Source organism: Meles meles, chromosome 8, assembly GCF_922984935.1.
Source record: "Meles meles chromosome 8, mMelMel3.1 paternal haplotype, whole genome shotgun sequence".
NCBI lineage: Eukaryota > Metazoa > Chordata > Mammalia > Carnivora > Mustelidae > Meles > Meles meles.
In genome coordinates this window covers 19,462,967-19,489,594 of record NC_060073.1, presented here as the reverse complement: position 1 = coordinate 19,489,594, position 26,628 = coordinate 19,462,967, and the positions used below count along the sequence as shown (strand labels likewise).

Genomic DNA, 26,628 nt, shown 5'->3' with positions numbered 1-26,628 from the left:
CAAGCCAGACAAAAGCTCATCTCTAAGTAACCAGTAACAAAATGACAAGCCCTTCCCTTTAATTTAAAAAGCCTCACTGCCTCCAGGTAATTCCCATTAACAAGGACAAGTATTAACCTCTTGCTGGAGTATTCTGCATTATCAGGCGGCCAGAAATCTGAACTGATTCTCTAGCAGGTTATCTCAGCAAACTTGGGTGTGTTTGCAGTCCTAGTCCTGGGATGGTGGCCTCTCACAAACTCCTTCTGAAGGGGAAGGGTAAAAAGCTGTCTCTGAGCCCTCTCTTACACATCCTGCTTGCTATTCATATCATCAGGACAGAGCATTAACTAGACTCCCCCCAGTAAAAAGTCACTGTTAATGTCTCTGAAAGGGGGACCCACACCAACACAGGCCTCTGGGGAGATGGAAAGCTAGACCGGGCTGTGAATTAGGTCAACTTCCCCAGTTACTGCTTAAATGTAACATGGTAGCTGAAAATCCAATGCTTACTCATCCCTAAACTACCCAGGTCTCCAAATCCCAGGCGAAGGACCCAAGGCCCAGGACACAAGATCCAGCTCCACCCATCAAGCTCAATGGGGTTCTATATACTCAGGTAAAAGAATCCTCTCCTCACCCCAAGTAGAAACCAGGCAGGGGCAAAGTCGGGTCGTGGACACCGCTCAACCACTGCATATCCAAACAAGCATCCTAGGGCTGCTGTCATCACCCAGGAGTAGAGCAGATGCCCCAGGCTTTAGCTCACTGCAGCCGTCATTGTTTACGCTCTTTCGCAGCCTAAGCCTCTGATAGGCCAGGAAAGTCCCCCGCACTGTCCACCAGGACTTCCGGCATGGGCACAGGATGCTTGGCCCTCGCCCGCAGTTTGACACTTACGCTCCCTGAGCAGGGAGAGGTCTGGGGGCCCTACGGTCCGAGCAGGATCAGCAGGAATACCCGGCGGGCCGCGGCGGCATTGGTGCGGAGGGCCGCTGGGAAACGCCTCCTCCGGGGGCGGGGCCCACAGCTCGCCGCGCTGTCGGAGTGCCCGCCCCACCTCGGCCCCCTCCCGGCACACACTGAAGGCTTAAAGGGGCCGCACCTTCGCCCCTAAGTCTGCAGGACTCAAGGTGCTGCTTCCAGCCCAAAAGGTTTCCAAAGCATGAGGCAAATCCAGGATCAGCTTGGAAGGATCTACCCCGGCTGGGTGGGCCTCTTCTTTGGTGGCAACACAGGCAATGCTCCAGAAACAAAGGAGATGACCTACTATCTATCCTACTATCACAATCCTAATCCCTCCTCCAAATATGAAAAAAATTGCTGCAGGCAATAGCAAAGCTTCAGAGTAAATATGTAGCCCCCATCCTGTAAAATGCTTATTCCATTAATTTGAGCAGTTAGCGCGTTCTTCAAATGGTAATTAAAAGGGCCAGAAAGGAATTCTGGCTGCCTGCATTGCTTCACCCCACCCTTTCACTGCCTTCCTTCTCTACAGCCTGAGAAATTCCAGACAACGATAGAAAATGAGTAAGAAGGTAATAGGAAGTGAAATGGAAAACATTCTCATTCTCGTGAGCAAAATGTGCCAAGAATTGGCAAAGAATTAAAAATTCACATGTGTATGTAGATAAATTGTGCATGCAAATACAGTTGTGATGTGCAGCCATCCAATTTAATATGCATTTAATATGCAATTTAATTGTGCATGCAAATACAGTTGTGATGTGCAGCCATCCAATTTAATATGAAGAGTTCTTGAGAAAACTGTAGTAGAAACTGTATTACTATTTCAGGGAGTTAAATAATGGTCTCTGAGCTCTCCATTGGTTGTCAATGAGTTTTAATTTTCTTTTCATAAGAGGAATTTCCCCTCAATCTCAGTTTACAAGGTTTGACTGCATTCTGTGTCTCATACCATCAGGAAGGAGATTTAAGTGTTTACTAAGCCTATACTCTTCCACCTAATCTAGATGGATAAATACATCTTATTAAAGCCTTAAACTACTACCAGACAAGTATGGGAATCCATTTAGTGAAGCAAAAGACCATTTTATAAGTGCCTTAACATCCTTGTTATCCACTTGAACATGGGTTCAAGTGGAAATACTGATTCTGAAGGACAGGAATGAAGATTGCTCTGTTTACTGGGGAACAGACAGAGGTTACAAGGTCTCAGAAGCTCCTATGTGAAATGTAGAATCCTACAGAATTCTAGGATCAGGCTGCCAGGAAGAGAAATGGATTCAGATTAGAAATAGTGTGATTCTGGGGCGCCTGGGTGGCTCAGTGGGTTAAGCCTCTGCCTTCAGCTCAGGTCATGATCTCAGGGTCCTGGGATCTGGCCCCACATCCAGCTCTGCTCAGTGAGGGAGCCTGCTTCCTCCTTTCACTCTCTGCCTGCCTCTCCGCCTACTTGTGATCTCTGTCTAATAAATAAATAAAATCTTTAAAAGAAAAAAAAAGAAATAGTGTGATTCTGAACTGCCAAAATAATCTCATTTTAAAGTGCATTTAACTGTGAATGATACTTTTGAATTAGGTAAATAAGACCTTTCATTTTATCCCCAGGAAGCATTATCACACTATTCTGAGGGTAATGGTTTGCATATCAGCCTCCCCATTAGATTGTGAGCACCTCAAGGGCAAGAGCTAGAATGTATCCTAATCATCCTTTTCTCCCAGTATAATACAAAATGAATACTTAATAATAACTATTTACCACAAAATTAGGACCAACACTCTCTTTGACATAGGAGTCTAGATAACCATCAGTAAGCATAGCACAGTGAGTATGTGTGTGCATGCATATACACAAATGGATAATACCCAGTGCTGTGGTTGTGAATTAAAAATGTAGAGGAAAAAAAAAATCCACTAATTGTACAGCTCAGTTTCAGACATCAGAGCTCAACATTACTATTATAGGGATCTTTATATTTATATTATAGGGATCTTTTGTCCCAAATGCACATTTTATATAAATATTCCCAAATAATTCTTAGATTTTACCAAATATCAGTCTAAACACAGCCCATCTTATTTTGGTTATTGCTTTTTTCTTTACTATACCATGAAGAGACAACTGGACATGTAAAACCTTCATCATTTAACAAATTACCAATTAGTAGTCGTTTACTTAACATGGCAACGTGGAAACTGTTTAGGAAATGATTTAGTAAAATATTATATACAGAAGAGGAGAGATTCCCCAAGCTGAGAGCTTTTAAGTAGGGTTTATTAAGGTATAACTTACATACAGTAAAATTCATTTTTTAGTACATAGTGCTATAATTTTGGTAGACACAGAGAATCCATCACCATAATTAAGAATATCTCCATCAGCCCAAAATTTTCCCTGATGCTCCTTTGTAGTCAATACCCTCTTTACCCCCTACCCCACCCTGGCCCCGACAACCATTGATCAGCATGCTGTTCCTACAATTTTTTCCTTTAGCACAATGTTATATTTAAAAAAAAAATTATACAGTGTATAGTCTTTTATTTTTTTTAAAGATTTTATTTATTTATTTGACAGACAAAGATCACAAGTAGGCAGAAAGGCAGGCAGAGAGAGAGGAGGAAGCAGGCTCCCTGCTGAGCAGAGAACCCGATGCTGGGCTCGATCCCAGGACCCTGGGATCCTGACGTGAGCCGAAGGCAGAGGCTTTAACCCACTGAGCCACCCAGGCGCCCCTACAGTGTATAGTCTTATTTCATTTATAATACAACTGAGATCACCTATGTTGTTGCACAGATCAGTGATTTGCTCTTTATTGCTGAGTAATATTCCACTGTATCTTCTAACACATTTTGTTCAACCATGTTACCAGTTAAAGGGCATGTGGGTTGCTTCTAGCTTTTAACAATTGTGAAAAAAACTGCTATAGATTGTTGTATGAAAGTAAGTTTTCATTTCTGTTAGGCAAATAACCAGGAGTGGGAATGCTGGGTGGTAAGGTAAGTATATGTTTAATTTTGTAAGTAATTGCCAAACTGTTTTCCAAAGTGGCTGTATGAACCATTTTGCATTGCTCCTCCATCAGCAATATCTAAGAATGCAAGTGTAATTGGATTATTGCTTAGTACTAATTTCTAGTAGGGCTCTGTATTTTTATACCTATGATTGAAAGCCCGTTCTTTCCCTAAGTTAGTGCTAATGGTTTGTAACATTCTCTTCCATTTACAAACCAGTCATTGTTCACTCTTTCAAATCCCATCTAAGAATAGTCCAATCTGGTCATTTTATTGGGATCAACAAGCTACAAGACTAAAAAAAAAGTACTCCTAGTAAACAGAACAAACTAAAGCATGTATTATCTATCTGTCAGTGGAAGTGGTTTTCCAACATTCAGATGAGTTTATTCAAAGCATCGACAATCTCTTTATATAACAAATCATATTAAACATCTTTATCAAAAGTATAACTCTCTTGATTACAACCAAGAAGAAGCTTCAAGAAAGTATCTGAAAACTTATAAATACTTTGTCCACTATTACAAAAAAATGCTTTAAAAAGAGTGTCTGGAATTTTTATACATTGTTGGTGAGCATGAAGAAACTGGTACATCCAACTTGGAAAATACTGTCCACACAAAAACTGGCACGTAAATGTTAAGAGCAGCATTAGTCATTAACAGCCCCAAAGGAGAAACAACTCCAAAATCCATCAGTTGATGGAAGGGTAAACAAAATGCGATGTAGCCATACAATGGAATAACACTCAGCCATAAAAAGGGATTGAAACAGCTATATATGCTACGACATGGGTTAACCCTGAATATATCATGCTGAGTTAAAGAAGCCAGGCACAAAAGGCCATATGTTGGATGATTCTGACCATATGAAATGCCCAGGTCAAGCAAATCCACAGGGACAGAAAGTAGAATAGTGGTTGCCAGGGGCTGGGTTGTGTAGAAAGAGAAAGGGGGAATAAGGAATGACTGCTAATGGGTATGAAGTCTCTTTTGGGAGTGATAAAATTGTTCTGGAATTAGTGGCAATGGTTGCACAACTATGTGAATATACTAAAAAGCCATTCAATTGTATGTACCTGTTTAAAGGATAAATTTTATGGTATGTGAATTATATTTCAATTAAAATACCCATTGACAGGAGAATGGATAAACAAGCTGTGGTATATTCACAGAAAAAATATTACAGAGAAGTGAAAACAAATGAAGACATCTGTTAGCAAAAATATACATGAATTTCACAAATCATGCTGAGAGAAAAATAGCTAATACTAAAGAATATACAATATGATTACATAAACCCAAATAATATATTGTTTTGGAGTATATATGTTTATGGTTAAATTTAAAAGAAAAGTACAAGAGGCATCTGGGTGCTCAGTCAATTAAGTAATTGAGTCTTGGTTTCCAAGTTCATGATCTCAAGGTTGTAGATTGAGCCCTGTGTTGGGCTCTGTGCTGGGTGTGGAGACTGTTTAAGATTCTCTCTCTCTCCCTGGGGCACCTGGGTGGCTCAGTGGGTTAAGCCTCTGCCTTCGGCTCAGGTCATGGTCTCAGGGTCCTTGGGTCGAGCCCCGCGTCAGGCTCTCTGCTCAGCAGGAAGCCTGCTTCCTCCTCTCTCTCTCTCTCTCTCTGCCTGCCTCTCAACCTACTTGTGATCTCTGTCTGTCAAATAAATAAATAAAAATCTTTAAAAAAAAAAAAAAGATTCTCCCTCTCCCGTTGCCCCTCCCCCGCCTCTAAAAAATAAAAATGAAAAAAGAAAAGTACAAGGAGGACATTAAGCTTGTAACATAACTAATTTATTATATTTAAAATATATTAAGTATTCCATGAGTTTAAAGACTAAAGAAAAAAAAAGCTCTGCCTCTTGCTAGTAGGATTTTGTAATTTAAAAAGTTACATACTACAGTGTTCAGCCAGAAGTGTTGGAAGGCACTTTTTTTTCCCTCCAATCTGAGAGGAGCACAGGGCTGGAAGAAGAAAATTTACATCTCCAAATCCCTGTTCTATCATTAACTAGTTGTGAAACCTTAGGGAAGTCATTGAATCTTTGGTGGCTTTAGTGTTGTTATGCATAAAACAAAGAGTTTGTATCAACAGCTCTCCTACCTCTGAAATTTATGAGACACTGTTCCACAACCACTATTTATACATGATAAACAACAGGCTTGCAATTCCAAGTTCTCCAGTACTACAGTATCTGCAGCTAATGTTAAATGTTTGGAAAATGCTTCTTCTTCAGTGGGAAAATCTCATAACCTCATTCTCTTTAGCCCTTGGTTAAATTACTACAAAGGAATGGTATCAGCTGTAGTGGTAATATGAACCCAGTTTGCATACATGTTGGTTCTACCATCGTTTTCCTTTTCCAGGCACTCTTTTTTTAAGGGGAGGAGGGTGGGTTTTTTTAAGAGAGGAGAGAGCTTTTCCAGGTACTCTCACCCTGGTAGAACAGATTTTTCTCCCCAGGCCAAAAAGAAGGAATTCGCACAAACCACTCAAAAAGCACAATCATAAGTCTCTTATGCCCGGCAAAGAAAGTAATGTGGTAAAGGTTAAAAACACTGATTCAAGAAGTCAGAAATATGAACTGTTATTTCCTTCTCCATGAGCGCAGTACAGTGAAGGAGAGTTTCTGAGTTATCAGGTCACATCTAAGCACAATTTGTAGCACCAAGAAGTCACTATCACATTCAGAGTATGCATTCCCAGGGCCTCTACTCAGGGGACCATAGCTAGCTGAACATTCTACTACTAACTATCAGTTAGAGGGTAAGATTTAAAAGGATACATTAAAAGTCCAGGAAAGACAACTTCACTGGAGAATTCTATCAAACATTTAAAGAAGAATTAACACCAATTCTCCTGAAACTCTTCCAAAAAATTGAAGAGAACACTTCCAATTCATTCGAAGAGGCCAGAATTACCCTGATATGAAAGCCAAAGACACTGTAAGAAAACTACACACCAATATCACTGATAAATACTGAAGAAAAATCCTCAAAATACTAGCAAACTGAATCCAACAGCACATTAAAAAGATTATACACCATGCCCAAGTGGAATTTATTCCTGGAATGCAAGAATGGTTCAACATACCAAAATTAACCAATATAGTAATCATAACTCATCATAAGAACAAAGAACAAAACCACATGATCATCTCAATTGACACAATAAAAAGCATATGACAAGATTTAACACCCTCAATAATAAAAACATCCCAAGAAGGAATGTAAGAAAACTATCTCAACATTCTAAAGGCCATTATGAGAAGCCCATAGCTAACATCTTACTCAATGGTAAATGACAAGCTTTTCCTCTAAAATCAGGAACATGGTAAGGATGACTGTTCTAGCCATTCCTATTCAATATAGTATTGAAAGTTTTAGCCAGGACACCTGGGTGGCTCAATCAGTTGAGCAACTGACTCTTGATCTCAGGGTCATGAGTTCAATCCCGGCATTGTGTTTCATGCCCAGTACAGTGCCCATTATTTTATTTTATTTTTTAAAGATTTTATTCATTTATTTGACAGAGAGAGAGAGAGAGAGAGAGAGAGAGATCATAGGCAGAGAGGCAGGCAGAGAGAGAGGGGGAAGCATGCTCCTTGCTGAGCAGAGAGCCTGATGCGGGGCTCTATCCCAGGACCCTGAGACCATGACCTGAGCCGAAGGCAGAGGCTTAACCCACTGAGCCACCCAGGTGCCCCCCAGTGCCCACTTAAAAAAAAAAAAAAAGCAACCTACAGAATGGAAGAATATACCTGCAAATCATGTATCTGGTGAGCGGTTACTATCCAGAAGATATAAAAAACTTGTACAACAACCCAAATAACCCACCTAAAAAAATGGGCAAAAGACTTAAATACAGTTCTTCAAGTCTGATATACAAATGGTCAACAGCATATGAAGATGCTCAACATCACTAATCATCAGAAAACTACAAATCGAGAGGTGCCTGGCTGGCTTAGTCAAGTAAGCATCTGACTCTTGATTGTGCCTCATGTCATGACCTCAGGGTTGTAAGCTCAAACCTCACTTGCAGATCCACATTGGGCATGGAGAATGCTTGGGATTTCTCTCTCCCTCTCCCTTTACCCCTCCCCCCTCCTCCACTTCCACATGCGCACTCTCCAAATAAATAAATAATAAAAACAAAAAGGGGGTGCCTGGGTGGCTCAGTCTGGTAAGCATCCAACTCTTGATTTCTGCTCAGGTCATAATCTTATGATCATGAGATCAAGCCTCACACCCAGTGTGGAGCCTACTTAAGATTCTCTCTTCCTCTCCCTCTGCCTAAGCCCTCTACCCCTGCAAGCCTGTGTGCTCTCTCTAAATTTAAAAAAAAAAAAAAAGAACGAAAAATACAAATCAAAGCTACAATGAGATTATCAACTCATACTCATTAAAATGATTACTATATTAAAAAAACTAAAATAAATATTAGCAAGAATGTAGAGAAATAGGAACCCTTGCACACCATTGGCAGGACTGTAAAATGGTTCAACTGCTATGGAAAATGATACGGGTGGCCAAAAAATTAACAATAGGGTGCTGGGGTGGCCCAGTTGGTTAAGTGTCTGCCTTTGGCTCAGATCATGATCCCAGGGTCCTGGTGTGGAGCCCTGTGTCAGGCTCCCTGCTCAGTGGGGAGCCTGCTTTCTCCCACTCCCTCTGCTGCTCCCCATGCTTGTGCTCTCTTGCCTGTCAAATAAATAAATAAAATCTTTTTAAAAATTCAAAATAGAATACCGCATTACTATGTGATCCAGCAATCCCACTTCTTATTTTATGTATACATATGTACATAGATATATACATATCCAAAAATATTAAAAGTTGGGCCTCAAAACACTTATATACCCATGTTTAAAGCAGCACTGTTGGGGTGTCTGGGTGGCTCAGTGGGTTAAAGCCTCTGCCTTTGGCTCAGGTCATGATCCCAGGGTCCTGGGATCGAGCCCCACATCGGGCTCTCTGCTCAATAGGGAGCCTGCTTCCTCCTCTCTCTCTGCCTGCCTCTCTACCTACTTGTGATTTCTGTCTGTCAAATAAATAAATAAATAAAATATTTAAAGCAGCACTGTTCACAATGCCCAAGAAGTAGAAGCAACACAAATGTCTACTGAAGAACCGATAAACAAAATATAATATATATATACAATGGGATGCAAGCCTTAAAAAGGAAGGAAATCAGGGTGCCTGGGTGGCTGAGTGGGTTAAGCCTCTGCCTTTGGCTTGGGTCATGGTCTCAGGGTCCTGGGATCAAGCCCCACATCGGGCTTTCTGCTCAGCAGGGAGTCTGCTCCCCCCACCCCCAATGCCTGCCTCTCTGCCTATTTGTGATCTCTCTCTGTCAAATAATAAATCTTAAAAATAAAATAAAATTAAGTTAAAAAACCTTAAAAAAAAAGGACAACGTGTTATATGCTAGAGTATGGATGAACATTGAGAGCATTACACTAAGTGAAATAAACCAGTCACAGAAAGACAAATAATGTATGATTCCACTTATATGAAGTATCTAAACTAGTAAAATTCATAGAAACAAAGTAGAAAGATGGTTATCAGGGACTGGGGAAGGGGGAAAGAGAATGTACAGACTCAGACCTGCAAGATGAAAAAAGGTGTGGAGATCTGTTTCACAACAACATGAAAGTACTTAATTTAAAATGTACTTAATTAGGGGGCGCCTGGGTGGCTCAGTTGGTTAGGTGACAGCCTTCAGCTCAGGTCATGATCCTGGAGTCCAGGGATAAAGTTGCACATCGGGCTCCCAGCTCCATAGGGAGCCTGCTTCTCCCTCTGACCTTCTCCCCTCTCATGTTCTCTCTCAATATCTCTCAAATAAATAAATAAAATAAAAATAAAATGTACTTAATTAAAAATGGTAAGTTTTGTGTGTTGTATATTTTCACAACTTTAAAAAAGTGAGACATTCATCCACTCAACTAAGTGCTCTGTAGCTATTTAAAAAAAGATGAAGACTAAAGTAAACATTTAAATATTACTGGAAGAAATACTAAGTTTTAAAAAGCAAACCGGGGGCGCCTGGGTGGCTCAGTGGGTTAAAGCCTCTGCTTTCAGCTCAGGTCATGATCCCAGGGTCCTAGGATTGAGCCCCGCATCAGGCTCTCTGCTCAGCAGGGAGCCTGCTTCCACCTCTCTCTCTGTCTGCCTGCTTCTCTCCCTACTTGTGATCTCTGCCTGTCAAATAAATAAATAAAATCTTAAAATAAAAGAAAAGAAAAGAAAAAAAGAAAAAGAAAACCGGAAGACAGTATATGAAGCCTAATTTTTTTGTTTAGTAAAACCATATAGGGGGACATACACACTGGTAGTCAGCTGATATCTACCCCCAAAGGGACTAGATTTTATTTATTTATTTTAAAAAAGATTTTATTTATTTATTTGTCACAGCGAGAGAGAGTGAGAGCACAAGCAGGCAGAGGCAGAGAGAGAAGCAGACTTGGGACTCCATCCCAGGACCCTGGGGTCATGACCTGAGCCGAAGGCAGAGGCTTAACGCACTGAGCCACCCAGGCGTCCCCGAAGGGACTAGATTTTAATCTCCAGAGCCTGTAAATATCACTTTATTTAGAAAAAGGGTTTTGTTTTTTTTTTAAAGATTTTATTTATTTATTTGACGGAGAGAGAGATCACAAGCAGGCAGAGAGGCAGGCAGAGAGAGAGGAGGAAGCAGACTCCCTGCGGAGCAGAGAGCCCGATGCGGGGCTCGATCCCAGGACCCCGAGATCATGACCTGAGCCGAAGGCAGCGGCTCAATCCACTTGTAGATGTGATTAAATTAAGGATCTTGAGATGGGGAGGTTATCCTGGGTTATCTGAATGGGCCCTAAACGCAATCACATATATCATGCTAACAGGGAAAGAGAGGGAAATTTAACACACACAGAGAAGGCCACATAAAGGCAGAAAAGAGCAAAATTAGAGAGGCTGAAGGACGTGACACAAACTAAGGAATGCCAACACCCACCAGAAGAGGCAAGGAAGGAATTCTCCCTGTGACCCTCTGGAGAACCATGGCCCTGCCTTGGTTTTAGCCCCCATTAGACTGACCTAAATTGTGTCAAACTTCTGGCTTCCAGAACTGAGAGAGAGCAAATTTCTGTTGTTTAAAGCCACCAAATTTGTGGTGATTTGTTGCAGAAGCCATAGAAAATGAATACAACTTTGTAAACATTTGAAATAACATAAAATTTCCTGGAAGGAGCCACAGAAAATATTTCTAAGTAGTATGTCTAAGGAGCTAGCTGAAGAACTTCGATTTTTTCACTTTACTACCTAGTCATTCTTTTTTTTTTTTCCTTTTAAGATTTATTTATTTAAGAGAAAGCGAGCGAGGGTGGGGGTCAGAGCAGTGGGGTAGGGAGAGGGACAGCAGACTCCATGCTGAGTGTGGGGCTCGATCCTACAACCCCAGGATCATGACCTGAGCCAAACCCAGGAGTTGGACACTTAAACAACTTAGTCACCCAGGAGCCTTCTTAGCCATTTCTTTTTTTTTTTTTTTTAAAGATTTTTATTTATTTATTTATTTATTTATTTATTTATTTGACAGAGAGAGATCACAAGTAGGCAGAGAGGCAGGCAGAGAGAGTGAGAGGGAAGCAGGCTCCCTGCCGAGCAGAGAGCCCGATGCGGGACTCGATCCCAGGACCCTGAGATCATGACCTGAGCCGAAGGCAGCGGCTTAAACCATTGAGCCACCCAGGCGCCCAAAACAAGCTTCAATGCTTCTGAAAGCTCTAAAGCTTTAAAATTCCAACTTGGAGCCCTGAAGCTGGTTCTTTTTATACTCATCCCATAAGCTAAGCCTCACTTCTCCCCCTGAACATTTTTTGGCCACCATATCGCCTCTGAAAGAAGGAACTGAATCTTATTTATTACTCTAGCATCTAGCAGAGTGTTTCGAACTCTAACATAATTCCTAAGATAGCACCATTTCATCAAACCATAGAAGTCTTAAATATATAATAAATGTGTTCCTTGAGTTATTTATAAATAAAATTTTGTATGTTGAATGTGTATTTCAAGTATGTCAGAAAAATATGATATATTTAATGGAATTCTGAAGTAAGCCCTTTTTCAAAGTGAGAAATCACTCAGCAACAGATTCTGAAATTTTAAAAAGAGTTTTGCCACTGTTTTCTTGTTACCCATTTTTTATTATAAAATCCATTGAGAGAGGGTAATTTTATTTCAGAGTCTTTGACTTTGGCAAAGCCATGGCAGTAGAACAGTTGTTTGCAGTAAGTCTGATTGTAGAGAGCTCCAGTCAAGATTAAATACAATCTACACCAGTCATGTTGGGCTCTGGAGATAGATCTGAGCTCTAAAACTTGCTCTGTCACACACTAGCTGAGCCTCGGTTTCATCATCTGTCCTAACAGTACGATCTTCATGTGGCTCCCTATTTAATACACACTGCTGGAGCAGTCCCTGTGTGCCAGACACTATTCTAGGCACTTCACATGTACGGACTCATTTACATTCTTATAACTCTGAAGTTGGTGATATTATCATCTCCATTTTACAGAAATGGAAATTGAGACACAGAGATTAAGCAACTTGCCTAAGGTAATTCAACTAAATGTAAAAATTAAATGAGATTTTTGCCTTATACATGTTAAGAATCCCAATATCCACATTACCCCCTTTCCCCACAAGTACACTGGCTTGTCGAATCATGTGAGGTTACTCGGTTAGGCACCCAGCTACATGCTGAGTATGGGTTGTACAGTATAGTAGCCCAGGGGCCAGCTACTATGAGTGTGTAACAGAAGCACCTAATCTAGACTCAGGGGCCAGGGAAGGTCTCCCCGAGAAACTGATACAGGCATACCTCACTTTATTCCAGACATTGTGGTTTTTACAAATTGAAGGTTTGTAGCAACCCTGCAACAAGCAAGTCTATGGGCACCAATTCCCCAATAGCATTTACTTACTTTGTCCGTGTCACATTTTGGACATTCTCACAGTGCTTCCGTTTGTTTCATTATTATTGTATTTGTTATGGTGATCTGTGATCACTAATCTTTCTTCTTTTTTTGATTGGTGATTTTTGATGCTACTTTTGTAATTGTTTTGAGGCACCATGAACCATATCCATACTAGACGGCGAACTTAATTGATAAAGGTTGTAGGGTTCTGACTGCCCCACCAACTGCCCTTTCAAGCCTCCCTATTCTCTCTTTCTCCTCATGCCTCCCTATTCTGAGACACAACAATACTGAAGTTAGACCACTTAACAACCCTACAATGACCTCTAAATGTTTAAGTGAAATGAAGACTTGCATGTTTCTCACTTTAATATTTTACTTATTTATTTCTTAAGCAGGCTCTATGCCCAGTGTGGGGCTCAAACTCACAACCTGAGATCAAGAGCTGCATGCTCTACTGACTGAGCCAACCAGGTGTTCCACGTTTCTCACTTTAAATCAAAAGCTAGAAATGATTAAGCTTAGTGTCCAAAGCCAAGATAAGCCAAAAAATAGACCTCTTACACCAGTTAACCAAGTTGTGAGTTCAAAGGAAAAATTCTTGGAAAAAATTAAAAATACTACTCTAGTGAATGCAGAAATGGTAAGAACGGGAAAAGCCTTACTGCTGATACAGAGAAAGTTTTAGTTGTCTGGAGAGAAGATCAAACCAGCTGCAACATTCTCTTAAGCCAAAGCCTAATTGAGAGCCAGGTCTTGAGTCTCTTCAATTAATTCTATGAAGAAGGAGAGAGGTAAAGCTGCAGAAAAGTCTGAAGGTAGCAGAGGCTGGTTCATGAGGCTTAAGGAGAGTAATCTTCCTTAACATCAAAGTGCAGAGCGAAGCAGCAAGTGCTGATAGAGAAACTGCAGCAAGTTCCAGCTAAGGTTCCAATGAAGGGGGCCTCACTAAACAACCAATTTCCAATGAGAATGAAGCCATCCTTCCATGGCTTTCATAGCTAGAGAGGAGAATTCAATGCCTGGCTTCAAAGGACAGGCTGACTCTACCGTTAGGGGCTAATGTAGTGGGTGACTTTAACTTAAAGTCAATGTATATTTACCATTCTGAAAATACTAGGGCCACTAAGAATTGTGCTAAATCTACTCTGCCTGTGCTTTACGAACCGAACAGCAAAGCCTGGACGATAGCACTTCTGTTTCTAACAGTTTACTGAATAGTTTAAGCCCACTGTTGAGACCTACTACTCAGGAAAAAAAAAAAAGATTCATTTCAAAATATTACTGCCCAGGGGTGCCTGGGTGGCTCAGTCGGTTAAGCATCTGCCTTTGGCTCTGGTCATGATCCCAGGGTCCTGGGATTGAGTCCCACATCAGGCTCTCTGCTCAGCAGGGGCCCTGATTCTCTCCCTCTGCTTACTTATGCTCTCTCTTTCTGTCAGATGAATAAATAAAATCTTCAAAATATTACTGCTCACTGACAATGCACCTAGTCACCCAAGAGCTCTGATGGAAATGTACAAGATTAATGTTGTTTTCATGCCTGTGAACACAATATCCATTCTGCAGCCCACAGACCAAGGAGTAAATCTGACTTTTTAAATATTACTTATAAACTACATTCCATAAGACTGTAACTGCCATAGAGATTCCTCTGACGGACATGGTCAAAGTAAACTGAAAACCATCTGGAAAGGATTCACCACTCCAAATGCCATTAAGAATATTCATGATTCGGGGCGCCTGCGTGGCTCAGTGGGTTAAAGCCTCTGCCTTCAGCTCAAGTCCTGATCTCAGGGTCCTGGGATGGAGCCCCATGTCTGGCTCTCTGCTCAGCAGGGAGCCTGCTTCCCTTCCTCTCTCTGCCTGCCTCTCTGCCTACTTGTGATCTCTGTCTGTCAAATGAATAAATAAAATCTTTTAAAAAAAAAAAAGAATATTCATGATTCATGGGAAGAGAGCAAAATATCAACACTAACAGAAGTTTGGAAGAAGCCGATTTCAGCTCTTGTGGAGGACTTTGAAGGGTCCAGACTTCAGTGGAGGAAGTAACTGCAGATATGGTAGAAACAGCAAGAGAACTAGAATCTGAAGTGGAGCCTGAAGATGTGACTGAAATGATGTAATCTCATGATAAATTTTTTTTTTAAAGATTTTATTTATTTATTTGACAGATAGAGATCACAAGTAGGGAGAGAGGCAGGCAGAGAGAGAGAGAGAGAAAGAGAGAGAGGGGGAAGCAGGCTCCCTGCCAGCAGAGAGCCCGATGCGGGGCTCGATCCCAGGACTCTGGGATCATGACCTGAGCGAAAGGCAGAGGCTTTAACCCACTGAGCCACCCAGGTGCCCCCTCATGATAAATTTTTAATGGATGAGGAGTTATTTCTTATGGATGAGCAAAGAAAGTGGTTTCTTGAGATAGAATCTCCTCTTGGTGAAGATGCTGTGAAGACTACTGAAATGACAACACAGGATTTGAAATATTATGTAGATAAAGTAGCAACATGGGGGGCACCTGGGTGGCTCAGTCAATTAAGCATCTGCCTTCAGCTCAGGTCACGATCCCAGGGTCCTGGGATAGAGTCCTGCATCAGGCTCCTTGCTCAGCGTGCAGCCTGCTTCTCCCTCTGCCTGCCACCCCTCTGCTTGAGCTCTCTCTGACAAATAAATAAATCTTTAAAAAAAGGGGGGGGGGGCAGCATCAGGGTTTGAGAAGCTGACTCCAATTTTGAAAGAAGTTCTACTGTGGGTAAATGCTATCAAACCGCATCACATACTACAGAGAAATTGTGCAAGGTAGAGTCCAACAATGTAGCAAACTTCACTGGTGTCTTATTTTAACAAACTGCTACAGCTACTTCCACCTTCAGCAACCATCAGCCTGATCAGCTAGCAGCCATCAACACCAAGGCAAGACCTTCTATCACCAGAAGGATTATTTATATATATATATATGATTTTTATTTGTTTGACAGAGAGAGACAGAGCACAAGCAGGAGGAGTGGCAGAGGGAAAAGGAGAAGTGTCTCCCCTCTGATCAGAGAACCCAACAAAGGGCTCCATCCTAGGACCCTGGGATCATGACCTGAGCTGAAGGCAGATGCTCAACTGACTAAGCCACACGGGTGTCCCCCCACGATATTCTTTAATTAAGGTATGCACATTGTTTTTTTAGACATAATGTTACTGCACACTTAACAAAGTACAGTGTCCTGTAAACATAATTTTTACATACCCTAGGAAACCAAAAATTATTTGACTCACTTTATTGTGATATTCGCTTTATTCAGTGGTCTGGAACTGAACCTGCAGTATCTCTAAGGTATGCCCGTAATTAAGGCTGAGAACTAAAGGAAATTAATAGGGATTAGCCAGGCAAAGGCATAATGAGTGAGGAAAATAGAGAATGTTACAGGCTTGTATGTCAAAGCCCCCCAGAGCTAAGCAAATTAAAGAACAGAATTATAACTCAAGGGACCTGGCGCCTGGGTGGCTCAGTGGATTGAGCTGCTGCCTTCGGCTCAGGTCATAATCTCAGGGTCCTGGGATCGAGTCCCGCATCGGGCTCTCTGCTCAACAGAGAGCCTGCTTCCCTTCCTCTCTCTCTGCCTGCCTCTCTTGTGATTTCTCTCTGTCAAATAAATAAATAAAATCTAAAAAAAAAAAAAAAACAAAAAACAAAACAAACAAACAAAAAACCTCAAGGGACTAAATGGGCTGAAAGGGCCATATTATACAAACCCAGTGACTTTATGCAAGAAAGGAGTACTACAGATTACCTGGCAACTGCCAAACGCTCAAGAATAGTACCTGCCATTATTATGTTGTTATAAGAACCACCCCAGTCATTCAGGGTTTTTAGATTCAGTTCTGACTTTAACCCATATTTCAGTCTTCTAGTCCAAGGAAGGCCTAAGTTAGCATAGAGCTCTTAGGCAAGAAAGACAGGTCTCCTCTGGTTTAAAACAAACTGCCTCTTTGGAAGTACAGATAATCTATTCCTTTATATCTTATAAAAAGCAGATTTACTATTAATTAAAAAGTAAATGCCATTTTGTAATACTCAAAGGGACTGTCTATATTTTGTCTGGAGGAGTCTCCCATACTAAACATTGCTCAAAACAAGCAAATAGTCCTCAGAAGCGTAAAAAGTGGTTTTATTTACTGTGTGGAGATTTCTGATACAAGATTTGGTCTTTACTCCCAAATGAAGCACTCATACTAGTTCTAGACCAGGAGGCTTTCATGAGGTTTTGTTTGTTTGTTTAAAGATTTTATTTTTAAGTAATCTCCATACCCAACATGGGGTTCAAACTCACAATCCCATGATCAAGAGTCATAGGCTCTACCAACTGAGCCAATCAGGCGCCCCTCATGGAAACTTTTTTTTAAAAATAATCATTTATTTATTTTTGAGAGAGAGAGTGGGGACATGAGTGGGAGGGGAGGAGCAGAGGAAGAGGGAGGATCCCGAGCAGACTTCCCACTGAGCACAGAACCCAGTGTGGGGCTCAATCTCAGGAATAACATGGAGGACATTGGGAGATGGAGAAAACAAGAGAGTTGGGGGAAATTGGAGGGAGAGACAAACCATGAGAGACTGTGGACTCTGAGAAACAAACTGAGGGTTTTGGAGGGGAGGGGAGTAAGGGGTTGGGCGAGCCTGGTGGTGGGTATTAAGGAGGGTACGTATTGCATGGAGCAGTGGTGTGGTGCATAAACAATGAATTCTGGAACACTAAAAAGAAATAAAATGAAAAAATCATTTATTTTTTTGGGGGGGCATCAGTGGGAGGGAAGGAGCAGAGGAAGAGGGAGAGAGAATCCCAAGCAGACTCCCCACTCAGTACAGAGCCCAGTGTGGGGCTCAATCTCAGGACCCCGAGACTATGATGTGAGCCAAAACCAAGAGTTGGGTGCATAACTGACTGGGCCACCCAGGTGCCCCTCATGAGGTTTTTTTTTTTTTAAATGTACATTTAAAAGAAAAAAGGCCAAAAGGAAAATGTGGAATAATAGTACTAAAAAAATTCTTAAAATCTACAAATGAGAGACTTCATACTACAAGTGGATAAAGACATAAAATGATTATTTAAAAAAATCACTGTGAATTAAAAAAAAACTGATTAGGAAATAAAATGTTCTAGACAGCCAAAGTGGCCAAACAGGAGAGGTCGATCCTTGGAACAACAATTTTATGTAACTTTTTTCCCCATATAAATCTAAGAAAATACCTAACCCTCCCAGTCTTAAAGTATACTAATAACCATTTAAACTTTTCAGGACAATCTACTATGACCACAGAGGTATGAGGGCCTCTTGCACCAAATCTAAATGCTTCCAATATGGCTTTTTTGAATTTTAATGTTTTACATGTTGTAGCTTTTCTTCCTTCCCCCTTTTTTTTTTTTAAAGATTTTATTTATTTATTTGACAGAGAGAGATCACAAGTAGATAGAGAGGCAGGTAGAGAGAGAGAGAGAGGGAAGCAGGCTCCCTGCTGAGCAGAGAGCCGGATGCGGGACTCGATCCCAGGATGTCGAGATCATGACCTGAGCCGAAGGCAGCGGCTTAACCCACTGAGCCACCCAGGCGCCCATCTTCCTTCCTTTTGATCAAGCTAACACTTTTAGTTAGCTTGTAACAGTGCTACTTTTTTAAGTTTTAGCTCTTGATTTAAAGAACCAAGCAAGCTGAAACTGTCTAAAAGAGAAAAGGATCTACTTGAGGGAAGCCAATAAAATCTGTGATACCTACTTAGGCTGCTGAAAAACCTTTTTTGGTTTATTTCCTGGTAGTTGACTTTTAGATACATAAAATGCTACTTTGAGTCTTATGATTGAAAAATGAAAAGACAAAAACAAAAACGCATCCACATTAAACAAATGAATTTCATTTCAAGAAATTCTTGAAACTATACAATTTTTTTCTCATCTTCACAGAATCTAAAAGTCACTTTAATTAATAACAAATCTCTAAAAAACATAATTAAGAGATCAAAGAAGCAAAAATCATGTTTGAAGAGAAAAGGTCAAGAGACATGGTGTCACCGTGGCTTATCTGACACCCTATCTATGCCCAAAAATATATGAACTATTCCAGCTGAGTCAGAATTTACGCTTTGAATGCATCTAAACCAAGATCACGTTCCAGGTCAAACAACTGCTGTTACCAGGTCATGGAAAACAATGCTTTCTGTGGCACTTAAAACATGTTAATTGGGGGAAAAAGATCTCAGTAAAAAGCAAGTTACAAAGAAGACATCTGTTTGGGACCTAAGCTTCCTCTGAAAGTTGGAGAGAACTGTATGTATTCACATTTAGTTTAATATACAGACAGAAAGAAAAATAATAAAAAAAAAGACAGAAAGATACAGAAACAATTGTATGTATATGCACATACATGGTTTAGCATACATACATAAATTACTTAGCTCCTTCCACTGAGAGGGCCTAGAAATAATAACACCCCCAGCAATGAGCACCCAAATCTTAGTTTCTATAAATCACTGTCCAGTAGGAGAAACCATGGCTGCTTGGAGATTCTAGGGTTGGGCCAGGGAAAATATAAAATGTGTTTAGGGCATCTTATGGTACTAGAAAGTAAAGAAATGCTGAAAAAGAAAAAGAAAAAAAAAAAAAGGATGGAGACATATCAAAGGGACACAAGAGACAACACGAAAGATCTCCCAATGGTCAAAGTTGGAATAATTCAGCAAAAAAATAAGTAACACAGGATCAAAATTATAACTAATAATACAAAATAGATACACTGATATTGGTAAATGGTTGAATAAAAAAATGAATGGGAGAAGAGACAATTCTTTCTTCCAAAATTCCAAATAATAAATGTGGATACTCTTAAGTGGTACTTAAGCCCACCATCCACTTTGAGGGTGGGCTAGACTTAGGTGATTGCTTCCAAAGAATCAGTATAGAAAAGGAAAAATAGTGGGGCGCCTGGGTGGCTCAGTGGGTTAAAAGCCTCTGCTTCCATCTCAGGTCATGATCCCAGGGTCTTGGGATCAAGCCCCACATCAGACTCTCTGCTCCACAAGGAGTCTGCTTCCTCCTCTCTCTGCCTAATTGTGATCTCTGTCAAGTAAATAAATAAAATCTTAAAAAAAAAAGAAAAGAAAAGGAAAAATAGTAACCTCACATAATAACATGGTAAACACTATCTTAACCAAGTGACCAAGATCAACATCATTAGTGCTATCATGCTGAAGTCACATATCCCCTGATACAAAATGACAGTATTTTGTGGCATTCTTTCTAAAAACATATAACTCTAGTCTAATAATGAAAAAAATATCAGATAAACTCAAAAGGAGGGACATAACAACTGCACAAGGAATGGTACCTAAGCACTGTACTCTGTGGATAAAGTTGTTTCCCATGAGAGTATGGGTTAACAGCGCTGATGCTGCTATACATGTATACTGGAATTGAACAATTAAGTAAATGGATGGTGGAAGCCAGGTTTCTACTGTTGATGTGTAAATTCACAGATTAGCAAGGGGAGAAGGCTAGAATAGTCTATGTGGTAATGGACTGGAGATATCAGTATGAACTCATGTTTAACTTAGCATAGTGATACAGATGACTACACCCAGAAATATTTACAGACAGGTCTATACATAAGCGTTAGTAGAAAACTAACTCTTCGCTCGGTTAGCTGAGAGGGCTTAAAAGAAAGCAGCAGTGAGGGTGCCTGGGCGGCTCAATCCGTTAAGCATCTGCCTTCAGCTCAGGTCAGGATCCCAGAGTCCCAGGATTGGAGTCCCAGGATCAAGTCCTGCCTTGGGCTTCCAGCTCAGCGGGAATTCTGCTTCTCCCTCTGCCATTCACCCAGCATGTGGTCTCTCCCACTCCCTCTCTCTCTCTCTCAAATAAATAAATAAAATCTTAAAAAAAGAAAAAAGGAAAGAAAGAAAGCAGCAATGAGAATACTTAGTATCCAAATCTTGGTTTCTTATACCATTCTCCAATAAAAGGAAGCAGAGATCCTTGGAGAAATAGCTGATTTTAGACTGTGACAAGAAATACAAGAGATGAGCCTGGAGCATCTTGTAGTGCCAGAAAGTAAGGGAGTGTTAAAAAATAATTATATTAAACACACACACACACACACTGATGTCAGTATGTTAAAGGGGCACAGGAGCCAACTGAAAGAGCTCCCAATGGACAAAGCTGGAACAATCTGAGCAATAAAATAAATATTGGAATATAACTCAAAGCATAAAATAGATATCCTTCATTCCATACTGATATAAGTAGACACTTGACTAAATTAACACACGCGGAAAGAGACAAATTTCCATGCAGAAGAATTCCAAGTAAGTTATGTAGATACTTTATCCCCAAAGAATAGGGAGCATAACTCTTCATTCCTTAAATGTAGGCAACAGTTACTTTTTTTCCAAAGAGGACAGTATGGAATGGGGGAGGGGGGAATTAACTTTATAAAGGAGAAACAATACTTCATCCAAGTGATCAAAGTCAGTATCGACAGTCATAAATCATGACGATAGTATGCATCCTCGATATGAGATGATGAAAATGGTACCTTCTTTCTGTCATCATCCTCCCTAAAAACCATAACCCCAGCGTAATCATGAGAAAAATATTTGATAAATTCCAATAGTGGGGCACCCTAATATATACTTGACCAATACTCCTAAAAACTTCCATAGAAAGTTTTTTAAATTAAAAAAATAATAGGGTACCTGGGTGGCTCAGTGGGTTAAAGCCTCTGCCTTCGGCTTCGGTCATGATCCCAGGGTCCTGGAATCGAGCCCCATGTCGGTCTCTCTGCTCTGCAGGGAGCCTGCTTCCCCCTCTCTCTCTCTGCCTGCCTCTCTGCCCACTTGTAATCTCTGTCTGTCAAATAAATAAATAAATAATATTTTTTAAAAAATAATAATAATAACAGGCGCCTGCGTGGCTCAGTGGGTTAAAGCCTCTGCCTTCGGCTCAGGTCATGATCCCAGAGTCCTGGGATCCAGCCCTGCATCGGGTTCTCTGCTCAGGGGGAGCCTGCTTCCCCTGCCCCCCTCTACCTGCCTCTCTGCCTACCTGTGATCTCTGTCTCTGTCATATAAATAAATAAAATCTTTAAAAAAATAATAATAATAACAACAGAGGCATCTGGGTGGCTTAGTGGTAAAAGTCCAGCTCTTGATTTCTGCTCAGCTCTTGATCTCAGGGTCACAAGATCTAGCCCTGTGGCAGGCCCCAGCAGGCTCCGAGGGAGTCTGCTCAGGATTCTTTCTCTGCCCCCACCACTCTGATGTGAGCTTACACATTTGCCCTGTCTCTTTTTCTCTCAAATAAATAAATAAATAAATAATGATGGCGAGGGGCAGGGCACACACCTGGCTAGCTCAGTCGGCAGAGCATGTAATCTTCATCTCATGGTTGTGAGTTTGAGCCTCACGTTGGGCATGGTGCCTATTTAAAAAATAAAATAAAATCTTTTTTTTAAAAGATCTTATTTATTTGACAGAGAAAGAACACTAGTAGGCAGAGAGAGAGGGGAAGCAGGCTCCCCGCTGAGCAGAGCCCCATGTGGGCCCCAATTTTACGACCCTGAGACCATGACCTGAGCCAAAGTCAGAGGCTCAACCCACTGAGCCACCCAGGTGCCCCCCAAAAATAAAATAAGATCTTAAAAAATAAATAATAATAACAACAACAAAGGCAGGAGTGGGGAAGCCAAATCTACCCTCCCTCCCAGTTGACACAAAGGTACCATTTTTCCAGTTTTCTTAGTTGAAGTCTTCTCAAATTAGTCTGTTGAGATATGGCTCACATCCAAAGACATAGTAACACAGCCAGCTTTATTTTATATACTTACTGTCTTTATCACTTTATCACACAGAGAAGACTATGACAGTTTTGACCAATTTTGTTCAACAAATATTTTTTGACTACCTTTTTTTGTTCCAAGCATTGTTTGAGCATTGAGGTAAACTCAAAGGTAGAAGGAAAAAAAAATCTGCTCTGCTTTCTTTTTCTGTGAGGAAATCAGACAATACACAACCAAACAATAAATGACCTATCAGAGAATGATAAATACTATGAAATGAATAAAAAAGTAAAGTGAGGCACAAAAGTGCCCAAGAAAGCTATTCTAATTGGAAGCATAGAAAATGCCTCTTTAAGGAGATCACATTTGAGTTGAGACCTGAGCAGAGCTGGTATACAAAGAGAACAGCAAATGTAAAGGCCAAAAAGAATAAGTTTAACATGCCCAAGGTATCTCATGTAAACAGGGCAACCACCCAGAGAGGAATGAGATAAAGTGAAACATAAAAGTCATTTAAGGATCTCAAACCACTCCAACATTGCTCACCAGGAATCCATCAATGGTTATTAGATCAAGATCTCAATTTTATGCTACCCCACAATCTCCCCCAAAGTCACAGCTGTCCATTAAATAATGTATTTTGAACGGCCCCATCTTCCCTCTAAAAACTACCATGGCTCTCATTCCTATTTTCTCTTGGCTCTGCTAGAAGTATTAAGAAAAAAGGGAGGAAGAGTATTCTACCGAGAAAGAAAGTCCTCCTGGGGGCGCCTGGGTGGCTCAGTGGATTAAGCCTCTGCCTTCGGCTCAGGTCATGATCTCAGGATCCTGGGATCGAGCCCCGCATCGGGCTCTCTGCTCAACAGAGAGCCTGCTTCCTCCTCTCTCTTTATCTCTGCCTGCCTCTCTGCCTACTTGTGATCTCTCTCTGCCAAATAAATAAATAAAATCTTAAAAAAAAAAAAAAAAAAGAAAGTGCTCCTGAATTCTCCATAACAGATTTCATTACTTCAGATAGTACAACCACAGGTTAAAAGCAAAGACCCTGGAGACAGACTAACTTGGGTTCAAATTCAGATTCTATTAGTTGTAATGATCTTGAATAAGTGGCATAACCTTTTTTTTTTTAAGATTTATTTATTTGACAGATAGAGATCACAAGTAGGCAGAGAGGTAGGCAGAGAGAGAGAGAGAGAGAAGGAAGCAGGCTCCCAGCTAAGCAGAGAGTCCGATGCGGGGCTTGATCCCAGGACCCTGGGATCATGACCTGAGCTGAAGGCAGAGGCTTTAACCCGCTGAGCCATCCAGGCGCCCCAGTGGCATAACCTTTTGAAGACTCAGTTTCCTCATCTGTAAAAAGCTGTGAGGATTAAGAGATAAAATGTGGCGCCCAGTGACTATTCAATAAATGTTAGCTACTGCTAATTAAAGTATCTGAGTATTTATTCTGTTCAAGGACCAGAGCTGGGCCAGAGGGATTATAGAAAATACAATTTGCTACAGCGAATTGTTTGAGAGATAAAACTGTCAAACTCCCTTAGGTCAGGAGCTTTGTCTTTTTCTGGTTCACTGGTGTATTCCCAGAATCTGGAACAGTGTTTAACGCACAGTGGGCATCAATCTCAGCATGTGTTGAAGGAATGAATGAGACTCCATTAAGTCAAAGGAGCATAAGAAAGCCTGGCTTTACTTCAAAACAAATAAAAGTTTTCATTCCACATCAAGATTTTAAACAATATCCTAAGGCCTTGTTAAAGATGTTTTTATTATTTCTAATTGCCTCCCCAAAATCTAGAGCAGTGTTCGTAATATTAAGATACTCAAATTTATTGCAGTTGAAAAACTCTGCTGCAGGATGCCTGGGTGGCTCAGTCGGTCAAGTGTATGCCTTTGGCTCAGTCACCATCTCAGGGTCTTGGGATCAAGCCCCACATAAGACTTCTTGCTGCACAGCAAGAAGCCTGTTTCTCCCCCTCCCGCTGTCCCTACCCTTGGCTCATGCTCTCTCTTTCTCTCTGAAATAAATAATAAAATCTTTTTAATTAAAAAAATAAAAGAAAAAGCTCTGCTGCTAAAATTGAGTTGTCAGTTGTTAGCTATACTATTGTTCATAAGTCAAAGCTGATGATCAAAACACTGAAAGTAATAAAGTATAAGGTATATTGATTGTTATGGAATACTTTGCTTGCCAGTGCTCCAGTGAACAGACTTAGAAAACTTGTGTAAAATTTTTTCCTCACGGTTGACCAACTAAGTTTAATTTATGCTGGCAAAATAAATTGATTTCACCTCTATATCATTAAATTTTATAAAAGCAATATTACAGTTTGTCCAGTTCCTTAAGAAAAACCCAAATCTTTTAGACTTCTTAAAAGTTTCAAAAGACTGTTAGCTTAATATATCGGCTCTTTAGGTCAAAGAAGGACTTTTCAGGGTGATGAAATGGAGAAAGAAGGAGTTCACCTCTCTAAAAATGAGTTTTCAATTACTATAATTATGCATAAAATAAGACAGGCAGCATTTCTGGGCCAAGATTTGATGCCTTCGTTCCCTGTGAGAATTAGAGCCAAGCATAAATTTGGGGCAAGTTCTGCAAAAACCACTTTACCCTCTATTGATGCTGAATGAAAAACTCATTGTTAGGATTCATCAACAGAATATATTTTCTAACACACAGTAGCCACTCTGGCAACATCGCTTTCACCATTTTCTATCCCAGAAACAAAACAGGATGCATTTAAATCCTGCCTGACAGTTACCACGATTGAAGGGTAGCTATCTCAACAGCCTAAGAGTGGTAAGAGCTAAAAAGTAAAAATCTAGTATACCGAACCGTAAAGTACCAGGGCCTGCTCAAGTTAACCTACACTGGTGGCTATTGTATTGGTCCGCCAAACCTTCAGCGCTGGAAAGATACCTGAACTCTACTGACACCTTTTGGGAAAGAAAGCCAGGCGTGAGGGCGGAGCGGTATGATCGGAATTACTAAAACCGCAGCAAGCCGGCAGGGACACAGGTGCGCGGGCAGGCCCCGGTACCGCAGTCCTGGTCACGCTTTGAGACGACCGGGCCCGTCACAACCACGACAGCCCTCCTAGGTTCTTATTCACTCATTCATTCATTTGACAATTACGCCAGTGCACCGCAGCAGGGCCGGCTCGCAGGGCCCCCGCCCCAGCCCCGGAACACCCACAGCCGCCCGGCGCGGCCCTGCGCCGCCAGCATTTCCCCGACGCTGCCGCCCGCATCCCGCAGCGGCGCGCTAGGGTCACCCGGATCCTGGCCTCGGCCGCACACGAGCGCCCACGCCCCCCGCCCTCCCAGCCGCGCGTCCCCCGGCCTCCGCCCCGTTTAGCCGCCTCAGACTCGCCGGGTTCGTGCGGCGAGGGAGGGGCGCGTCCGCGGAGTCCCCCCGCCCGGCGTTCAAGGCCCACCGGCGCGCGCGACGCCTGGACCCGAGGGCCTCGGTGGATGGGTCGGGCCCACCGGCCACTCACCTCCGCCGGGTCAGAACCGAGGGGCCTGCTCTAAGCCGTTTGAAACCGCTTGGGCCGCCGCACACCCCGCAGTGTCCTCGTTGTTTATTGGTTCTCGACGGACCGCCCATCGTCCGCTTATTGGTCCATTTGAAAGGACTGTGGGCACGCGCCGCCTGCGGCTTTAAAGGGGCCGCGCCCAGTCGTGCTTCCTTGGGACCCAGAGCTGCCTGCTCCGTTGGGGACAGGGTCGCTGGAGCAAAAGCTGCCGACGACACTCCCCGCCACCTCTCCCCCAAAGAAGGGCGAAAGATGTGTAGAGCTGTGCATCCTCGGCCACCAGCATGTTTCCTTTATTTAATTTTGGCTATTCAAGCTACTGTCAACACTGGGCAAATTTTTTTAAAAGTCATTTCATTCA

At 41.5% G+C, this 26,628-nt stretch overlaps 1 protein-coding gene across 4 annotated transcripts in view; it reads right to left on the bottom strand.

Annotated features, from left to right (window-relative positions):
* The window catches only part of CKAP5 (cytoskeleton associated protein 5), a 108,192-nt gene extending 81,887 nt beyond the window's left edge, over window positions 1-26,305 (bottom strand). For 2 of the 4 annotated variants that reach the window (XM_046014676.1, XM_046014679.1), the window contains exon 1: window positions 26,229-26,305. The gene's annotated coding sequence lies outside the window, so the exon portion shown is untranslated. Of the gene's footprint in view, window positions 1-619; window positions 833-879; window positions 987-26,228 lie in introns of those variants that run through there. The other 2 variants (XM_046014678.1, XM_046014677.1) reach the window with 2 other exon arrangements.
* Window positions 26,306-26,628: the final 323 nt, after the last annotated feature.